Source organism: Mus caroli, chromosome 6 (genome assembly GCF_900094665.2).
Source record: "Mus caroli chromosome 6, CAROLI_EIJ_v1.1, whole genome shotgun sequence".
In the NCBI taxonomy this organism is placed as follows: Eukaryota; Metazoa; Chordata; class Mammalia; order Rodentia; family Muridae; genus Mus; species Mus caroli.
In genome coordinates, this window is record NC_034575.1 from 86,762,301 (window position 1) to 86,771,085 (window position 8,785).

At 49.3% G+C, this 8,785-nt stretch overlaps 1 protein-coding gene across 6 annotated transcripts in view; it reads right to left on the reverse strand.

Annotated features, from left to right (window-relative positions):
• Nucleotides 1-8,785, reverse strand: part of Iqsec1 (IQ motif and Sec7 domain 1) — a 151,018-nt gene that overhangs the window by 76,647 nt on the left and 65,586 nt on the right. Inside the window, exon 1 of one of the 6 annotated variants that reach the window (XM_029478928.1) lies at nucleotides 228-448. The exons of the other annotated variants lie outside the window; for them this stretch is intronic. The gene's annotated coding sequence lies outside the window, so the exon portion shown is untranslated. Of the gene's footprint in view, nucleotides 1-227; nucleotides 449-8,785 lie in introns of those variants that run through there. 6 annotated transcript variants of the gene reach the window in all.

Sequence of the window (8,785 nt, forward strand, 5' to 3'; positions counted from 1 at the left end):
CCCGCTGCGCCGTCCGCAGAGCGCAGAAGCTGTTCGGTCGCGTCCTCCGCGCGTCCCAGGGGCCGCCCCACACCGCCCCGCTTGCAAGGCCGGTGGCGCCGGGTCCCCAGAGTCGGCAAGCCCGAACCGCGCGCGCGCGCGCGAAATCACCGCGGCTCCACTAGCCCGCTGGGGTCCGCATAGCCCGGCCCCGCGAGGGGGTTCGAGCCCAGCCCGCCCGCTCCTACCTCTGTGTGCCCGCAGCCGCCGAGCGCGCGCCGACCCGCCGAGNGCGCGGCCCTTACGCGTCGGGCCGGCGGGGCGCGGGGTCCAGGGGCGCACAGAACCGGAGCCTGACCCCGCGCCCCCGCCCGACGTGACCTTGGCGGGGGTCCTCTTTCTGCCTGGCCTCAGTTTCCCCCTTCCGNAGGTGTGTGTGTGCGCGCGCGCGTGTGTGTGTCGGGGGGCGGGGAGGACGGGTGCCGCCCCAACCAACGACGTCACCGGAGCCCGGGCGAGTGGAGGGCGCTGGAGGCCTCGGGGCCGCCGCAGCGGATAGGCCAGGTGGCCAGGCACGCAGAAAACCGGCGCGGAGTCGTCGGCACGGCGGCACCTTTCCTTTCTCTTACGAACCTCAAGACCCCCCAAATTAACACCCAGCCGAAAAGCAGCCTGGGCCCACACTCCCTGGCCCTCCCAAGGAGAGCCGCATCCCCTGCAGCCAGTGTTCCTCCTCCCGCACTTGTCCGCAGTTCGCTGAGACAGTCCAGAGAGGACAAGCCACTGGCTCCGAGTCGCACTGTGTCCGGACTGCTGAGGTTTGTCCGGGCACCACGCCCCTCCGCAATCTCTACGACCCCACACTATTCCGTTAAGCGAAAGAAGGACGAAGGATCCTGGACTGAAGGCTACATCCCTTATCCTTCTAGCGCAATGAACTAGCCANCAAATAAATACTGTGACTGGCCTCAATTAGCCTGGCAACTGTCTNTGAGAATGGGGTAGGGGAGTCTGTACCAGGAACCCAAAGTTTGAGAAAGAAATAGACTGGATAGGGGAGCTGGGCCTGGAGGGGATAGGAACAGGGAAGGTGGGTGTGCAGGGCTGTGCCTAAGAAAAATACAAGGATGAGAAAGCGTTGTTAGCCTGTATAGTAGAGAACGGAGGCATGGGAAGCACACAGCAGACCACCCTGAAAAAGGAGCTGTCCTTCCTAGGCAGAGTCCCCACGCCTCCCACCAGGTGGAGCAAGGGCGCCAGGAGAGAGCNGCATCCAAGCAGCGCCCCCTGGTGCCTAGAAGCGGCGAGGCAAGAGGCTAGAAGGACTGGGCGGCCGTGGTCCAGCCTGGAGGAAACTGGGGGAGTGATGTCATGTGTGAGCAGATGGGTAGGCTGCCATTAGGCTGTGTTGACCTTGGACAAGGCGCTTTCCTCTTTCAGAGCTATTTTATTTTATACCCTGCTTTTTTTTTTATTTGAGACAGTGTCTCACTCTAGACCAAGCTTGCATGGAACTATGTAGTCCACACTAGTCTTGAACTCATGACAAGCTTGCCTAGCCTTCTAAGTTCTGTGATTACAGGTATGAGCTCCCATGCTAACACCCAACTCTTTAAGAATTTTCTGAATCTTAGAATACTGGGTATTGATTACAAAGCTAAGGGGCAGTCTAGCTCCTGGTANGTCTATCCTGCCCCTGACAATCATAAACCTAGCCCTCATGGCCCACTCCTGCAACCCTGGTACCTGGGAGATTACTTTTGAGACCTTTCCCCACCTGAAAAGTAAACCCATGGCACCTTGCTAGTGCCCATAGCAGGGCAGTAGGATGGGCTCACAGGCCAAGGTGTGAGTCTTACCCTCCCCAAACCTAGTTATAGCTTTGCACATTGTTAGAGCAATGGATTATTGTTTTAGTTTAAGGCAACAGAGCCTGTGCTAGACTGGGACTTCCTTANGAGATCAAACTAACCTCAAACTCACAGAGATTCTCCTGCCTCTGNCTCTTGAGTTTTGGAATTAAAGGTGTGTGCCCCCATACCCAGCCTACTGTACTAGTTTTAAAACATATTTTTAAAAGCAGCCCTTCAAGGAGGAAGATTCTTGTGTAGTTTTTATAACTAATACTGCTGGTGTGGAGATCAGTTACGGGGCTGGTAGGAAGGCAGGTGATAAATAGGCTAACTAGGTCTGAGGCAGCTGTGTGACCTCAGCCAGGTCCCATCACCTCTCCGAGCCTCATATGAGCTATAAGCTGGAACTGATGGAATCCCCATCCTGCTTCCTTCAAGGCTGCTGAGCAGGTCGGCTGCACTGATGTGTGGAAGGTGTGCAAAGGGCACCGTGCAGAAGCTTCATTCCCAGAAGCCAAGAAAGCAAATGTTGATGTATTGAACTATATCAAATTAGACCATATAAATGAAATCAGAATACCACAAACAAGGTAAAAAAGACAAATGGCACCCTGAAACAATGTCTGCCGCACATAGCACAAGTTAATGAGGAAAATGAGAAAAAAGTTAATTTCCCTAACACATAAAGTGCTCCTTCCAATCGATAGGATGACTAACCCATTAGAAAACAGCCAAGGCTATGAAAGCTGCTCAGGAAAAATATTCACTCCTGCTTGTAATTAAATGCACATTAGAGAAATGCAATCAAAACACAATTCAACTCACTTGCTTAAAAAAAATTCCTAATTGGGGGGTGGAAAATGGCTCAGTGGTTAAGAACACTTGCTGTTCTTACAGAGGACCCAAGTTTGGTTTTCAGCACCCACATTTATCCTTTGCTTGTCTTTGTGTCTCACAAAGTCAAGTACACTCAGTCCCCAAGCTATGTTTCTACGTACGTTTCCCTCACTTTACAATGGTGTCGTGCACTCAGTGACATGTGGGTGAACACACTCCAGACGAGTTCTGATCTTTCCCTGAGCTAGTGAGATGCAGTCTGACCATCTTCCAAGATGTTGGGATGAGGCAGTGAACAGGTGTCCCACAGGGATCTGGGGACGGGACACCAGCCTGCTCTATACAATGGGTGCTGCCCAGCTGGGGAGTCAGTCAGCAGATATATTGAATTAATTTTTCAGGAAACATTTCCAGTTAATGATGGGTTTGTTGGAATCTTANGTATCCCTTGCACCCTCAAGGTCTGTGTGGAAAAGCTTTGGCCTCTAGGGTGGCAGTATTGGAAGGTGGCTGAACCTCTCTACTCTTTGTTTCTTCTTTCTCAGGCCTTGACTAGCAACTGCTTCTGCCTCCTGATCTTGCCATGATGGGCTGTGCTTCCATGGTGCCAAGCAACCACAGACTGAAATCTCTACAACTATAGGCCAAAACAAGACATTGGTTACAGTACTGGAGGGCTGGCCTGNGTGCTAATGTTAAGTATTTGTACCTCTGGAGGTAAGGGGGGGCGGACACCGAAGATCTGCTGGTCCCTGAATATACTACCTCTGACAAGGATGAGCCAGGGAAGGCACAGAAACAACCTGGGAAGGGCAAGAAGAGCTGGGAACAGAAAAGAGGAAGACTGGCCTTCCACTGAAACATTCTACTTGTGTGTGTGTTTATGTATATATGTATGTACACACATATATGTATAAGTATATATCTCACTATATACCTGTATTACTGTTTTGTTTTGCTTTTTATCCTCTGTGTAGCCCTGGCTGTCCTCAAACTCAGAGATCTGCCTGCCTATGCCTCCCAAGTACTGGGATTAAAGGCATGCACTACTACACCTGACTTGGATATATTCCTGCTGTTTGTTTGTTTGTTTTTAATCTGTTTGCAAATGATAAAATTCTGGGGATGGAAAGACAACTCAGTGCTCTTGAAGAGGATATGGGGTCAATTCANAGCACCCACATAGGGGCTCACAACCATCCTAACTCCAGTCCAAGAAGATCCATGAGTGCCAGGCATACACATAGTGCACATATATACATGTAAGCAAACACTGATACACATAAAATAAATGTAAAAATTTACAAGGAAAATAGCAATTTCTGATGTTGGGGGGTATGGTGCCTAGGGCCTGCTCTGACACAGGCTTAGGATGACTGCCTATGTGACCTCAGTATGGAGGGTGCCCNTTCTGAACCCTACAGTTTCCTCTACCAAGTGAGCAGGAAGCATAAGACAAATGCTCACCTCACATTGCCAGTCAGAACCTTCTCAGCAGAGGAGCTAACTGGGTGTTGAAAAAGCCCCTGAGGAGATGAGGACAGCAGAGCTAAGGGTCAAGGGACCCAAGTGATTTTTGAGATCNCCCAGCTCCCTCAGGGACAGTCCTATCTGTTTTTCCCATGTCCATATCCTGCCTGGAAATACTTATTTCATGTTTCCTGTCTGGGGTTACCCTGGCAACAGCTCTGTCATCTGTCTGGGTTGGAGGTCAGTCCTGTGGCATGGGACAGATGACCAATCTGTAGATACCATGTGGGTCTGAGATGATTGGGGCAGAGCCTCATGTTGGGCAATCAAACCTACTCACCCAGTGAATGACCTAGCCTGGATCCTCTCTTGCCCTGCTCCTTCTATGTACAGAGGAAGTAGGGGAACGGATGAGAGAAAAACCACAAGAAACAAAATAGTGTACTCACAACAGTGCAGATGCTAGCAGCACAGGAAGTGTGTGCAGCAGAAGCCATCCCATCCCTCATCTCCCTCCCCCTCCCTCTCACCTTTCCATCATCAGCAAGCATGTCTGTGCCTTCNTCCTGTAGTTAAAACAAGGCACTCTGCAACCAGACAGTCATGGCCTGTACTTTCCAGCCCCAGTCTACCCTTTTAGCTCCTTCTTCTAGCCAGTATTGTCCCTTATGTAGAGCCATTTTCAAAAATCGACTCTATCTTATTCCTCTCCTGCTCAGAACTCCTCTATAGCTCCCTGTGCCCTTGAGATAAAGAGGTTCCTCACCCAGCCCCATCTCCAGCAGCTTCTCGACAGTCAGGCTAAACTTAATGGCTTTGAGCACACACTGCTATGCCATGCCACCATGTGTTTGACCTTTGTAGTCTTCTGCTTTATTCCATATGCAAAGAAGTCTTCAGATCAACAATAGAAACTACGATTCAAAAAGTTTTCAAGTCCAGTTCACATAAGTANCTCAGAGAACAAAAATGCAAATAACCTATAAACATTCAACCACACATACAACTTCACCAATAAAGACAGAGACTGCACAATGGTGACTTACTGTTAGCTTCTAGCACATGCACACAACTTCCTAAATGTTTGTTAGCTGTGTCCAAACCCATTAGATCCATTTCCAAAGGTATCATCTCCTCTACACATCATTTTCTGGGCCCCTACTGTGCCCAGCACTTCTAGGACACAGATTTGGGCAGAAGGTCTGCAGATGATAGCTACCAATAACAGGAGCTAGGCAGCCACACTGACCAGCTGAGGGTCTACGCACATGATAAAAGGCTCTGGGGCTAGGAAAGCGCCCTATTCATCCTGCACAAACCCTGCAAAGCTGGCCTTAGAGAGGGCAGCAGTGAAGTTGGGACAAGGGTGCAGGGCTTGCGCTGGCTGCATTAGGAGTCAGGCCCAGGGGCTGCTGTGCTGGGGAGAGGGGGCGCTGCTGAGGTAGGGCGAGAAGCAGCATCTGGATGGAGGGCAAGGGGGCAGACATGGCCATGTGCTTGCAGCACGCAGGACTTTCTGTTACTTGGTACCTACACACTGTCCTCACAGAGCTCCTAGATGGTGTCCCCACATACACCCACAGAGGACAGTAGCAGGTCAGGGGCTTTCCTAACTAGGTTCTTTTTTTAATCACTCTTTGGCCTCTCTGTTAATTTGGGGCACAGTGTATACCATGGTGTGGGACACTTCCCTTCCTTAGCCTGAACCTCTACCTTCNAGCTAGCTCTCTGCCATGGGATTTTCAAATGTAAGAATGTGGTCCGTGAAGCCCCACTTGAATAAGCATCACTCCCCATGTTTAGCCCCGACACACTGGAGGGTCCTGTGATAGGCATGTGTTCAGAACAAGGGTAACAAGACTATGATGGAGGGTTCTGAGCTAGACGTAGGGCCTCTTACATGCGAGGCAAGCATTTTGCTCTGAGATATACCCCAAGCCTTCCAAACTCAAGGAAGGTCTCAAGGTCAAGGACTGCCTGGGCTCCTGGGNAAGTGAGGGTAAGCCTGAGCACTTCAGTGAGTCCTTGTCTCCAAATAAAAAGGGGGTTCAGTGGCAGTGTACTTGCCTAGCATCTTTCAGTCTGTTCAACTCCTAGTACTGTGAGAAGAACAAAACTGAGCACTGTAAAGTGAGGTGTGGCTTTGACAAGGTGCTGAGGTAATTCCTTGGCCTTTGCTTCTTCCCCGTGACAACTGGCTGTCTCTATGCAATAGGACACTTTGAAGTAGGCTGACCTCCTACTGCCTGTGTTTGGCTCAAAACAATCAAAGATCTGAATGGAAGACAGACAGCTCCAAAACTCTTAGGTAAATCACAGGACTGATGAGAGTTAGGCCATTATTTCTTGCACAGCACAAAAATGCAAAGGACAAAATAAAAATCAGTAAATCACAAACTTTTGCATATCAAAAAAGGCCATCAAAAAAGTGAGAAGGGCTAGAGAAATGGTTCAGTGGTTAAGACCATTGGCTGTTCTTCCAGAGCTGTTCTTCCAGAGGACCAGGGTTCAATTCCCAGCAACCACATGGTGGTTTACAACCTTCTATACTGGGAGAGGGATCTGATGCCCTCTTCTGGCATGCAGGTACTGCTTGTGGACGTTGTACATCGTGGTGCGCACTAGGCTCCGCACCACGATGTACAACGTCCACAAGCAGGGGATTAAAGGCGTGTGCCCCCACACCCAGCACAATCTTTTTTTTTTTTTAAGATTTATTTATTTATATATGTGTGTACACTGTAGCTGTCTTCAGATAGTCCAGAAGAGGGCATCAGATTTTTGTTACGGATGGTTGTGAGCCACCATGTGGTTGCTGGGATTTCTGCTTTGGACGTTGTACATCGTGGTGCGCACTAGGCTCCGCACCACGATGTACAACGTCCACAAGCAGAGGATGGTTGTGAGCCACCATGTGGTTGCTGGGATTTGAACTCAGAACCTTTGAAAGAGCAGTCGGTGCCCTTAACCGCTGAGCCATCTTACCAGCCCCAGCACAATCTTAAAAAAAAAAAAAAAAGAAACAAAGAAAAGAAAGTGAGAAGAGCCAGGGATGGTGGTACACACCTTTAGGCAGAGGCAGGTGGATCTCTGTGAATTCCAGGCCAGCCTAGCCTATACAGTGCATTCCAAGACAGTCAGGACTATGTAGAGAGATCCTGTCTCAAACCATCCCTCAAAAGTGAGACAATGCCTGGCCACAGGAAAAGATACCTGTGAGGCTTGTAACCACTGTGAAGTGCTTATATTTGGAGCATAAAGAAAACTAATGACTCGATGAGATAATACAATAAAAACCAGGATCAAAGCTGGAGAGCTATTTCCCCCACAGGAGAAATATGAGGCCTGTGGATGTAGGAAAAGACCCCCAACATCATTGATCGAAGAGGACATGCAAATCAAAGCCAGAGGGCAGCCCTTCACACCAGAGAGGTTGCTGGAATTTCTGTGGATGACAGCTAATGTTGGAGAAGACACAAAGTACACCCCAATGGCACAGTGCGGTGGGACACCCTCAATGGCACAGTGCGGTGGGACACCCTCAATGGCACAGTGCGGTGGGACACCCTCAATGGCACAGTGCGGTGGGGGTGGGAAGGGGGCTCTGCTCTGGAGAACAGCTTGCCTATTTTTTCTAACCTAACCCAAGACTGCACTCATAGTTAGCTGTTTGAGAAATGGAAGCTGTGTCCATACACAAGTGTTGGCCAAAACCCACAGCAGTATCATTTCTAAATATCCAAAGTGACAACCACCAGTGTGCATCTTCTAGGGACCAGGCAAGCCAGAAATGGACAGTAGACTGTTACTCAGCACATGGAACACATGGCAAAACATGGAAATAAANTGTAGACATGATATAGCCCTTAAATCTACACCAAGACAGCAAAAGCCACACATCACAGGTTTCTACCCCTAGAAGATCCTTCCAAGGCAACTCTACAGAGACAAGAGGGCTCATGGGTGCTAAGGATGTGTGGGAGGCAAGAGAGTGGAGTGGAGTGANTTCAGATAATGCTGTGGTGCTGGTTACTCAACACGGACAATATGCTAATGTTGTGGAGGTACACATTTACAGTGGCTNCGTTTCATAGCATACACACTGCCCTTCAATGAAGACTTCAGAAAACACATAGACTCAAAACAATGCAAGAATTAGATGGATCCGGGAATGGTGGCAGCACCTTTGATCCAGCACTTGGGAAGTGGAAGCAGGAGGGTCAAGAGCTCAAGGTCATCCTCAGCTAAGAGAGTTCAAGGCCAGCCTGGGCTACATGAGANCCTGTCTCAGAAATTAAAAGGAAGGATGGGAGGAAGGAAGGNAGAGAGGGAGGAGAGGGAAGGGGAGAGGAAGGGGGGAGGGGAGGGGAAAGAAAAGGAAGGAAGAGTTTGATATAACCCGATTAGGGCAAATGTCAAAATAAAAACATGGCTTATATAAACTTCATTTGGACCGTGGTGATGTGGAACTGTTGAATGTCTTGTTCTTAGGGAAGAAAAGACTGGAGTATTATTTAGGGATAAANGTCTCACTGCACATTTGCTGTGACCTCACAAACAGAGCTAAGAGTGAAAAACAAAAACAAAAACAAAAACAAATACACATGTACCAGAACAAGAGTTGGTGACATTTCACTAATGGTGAC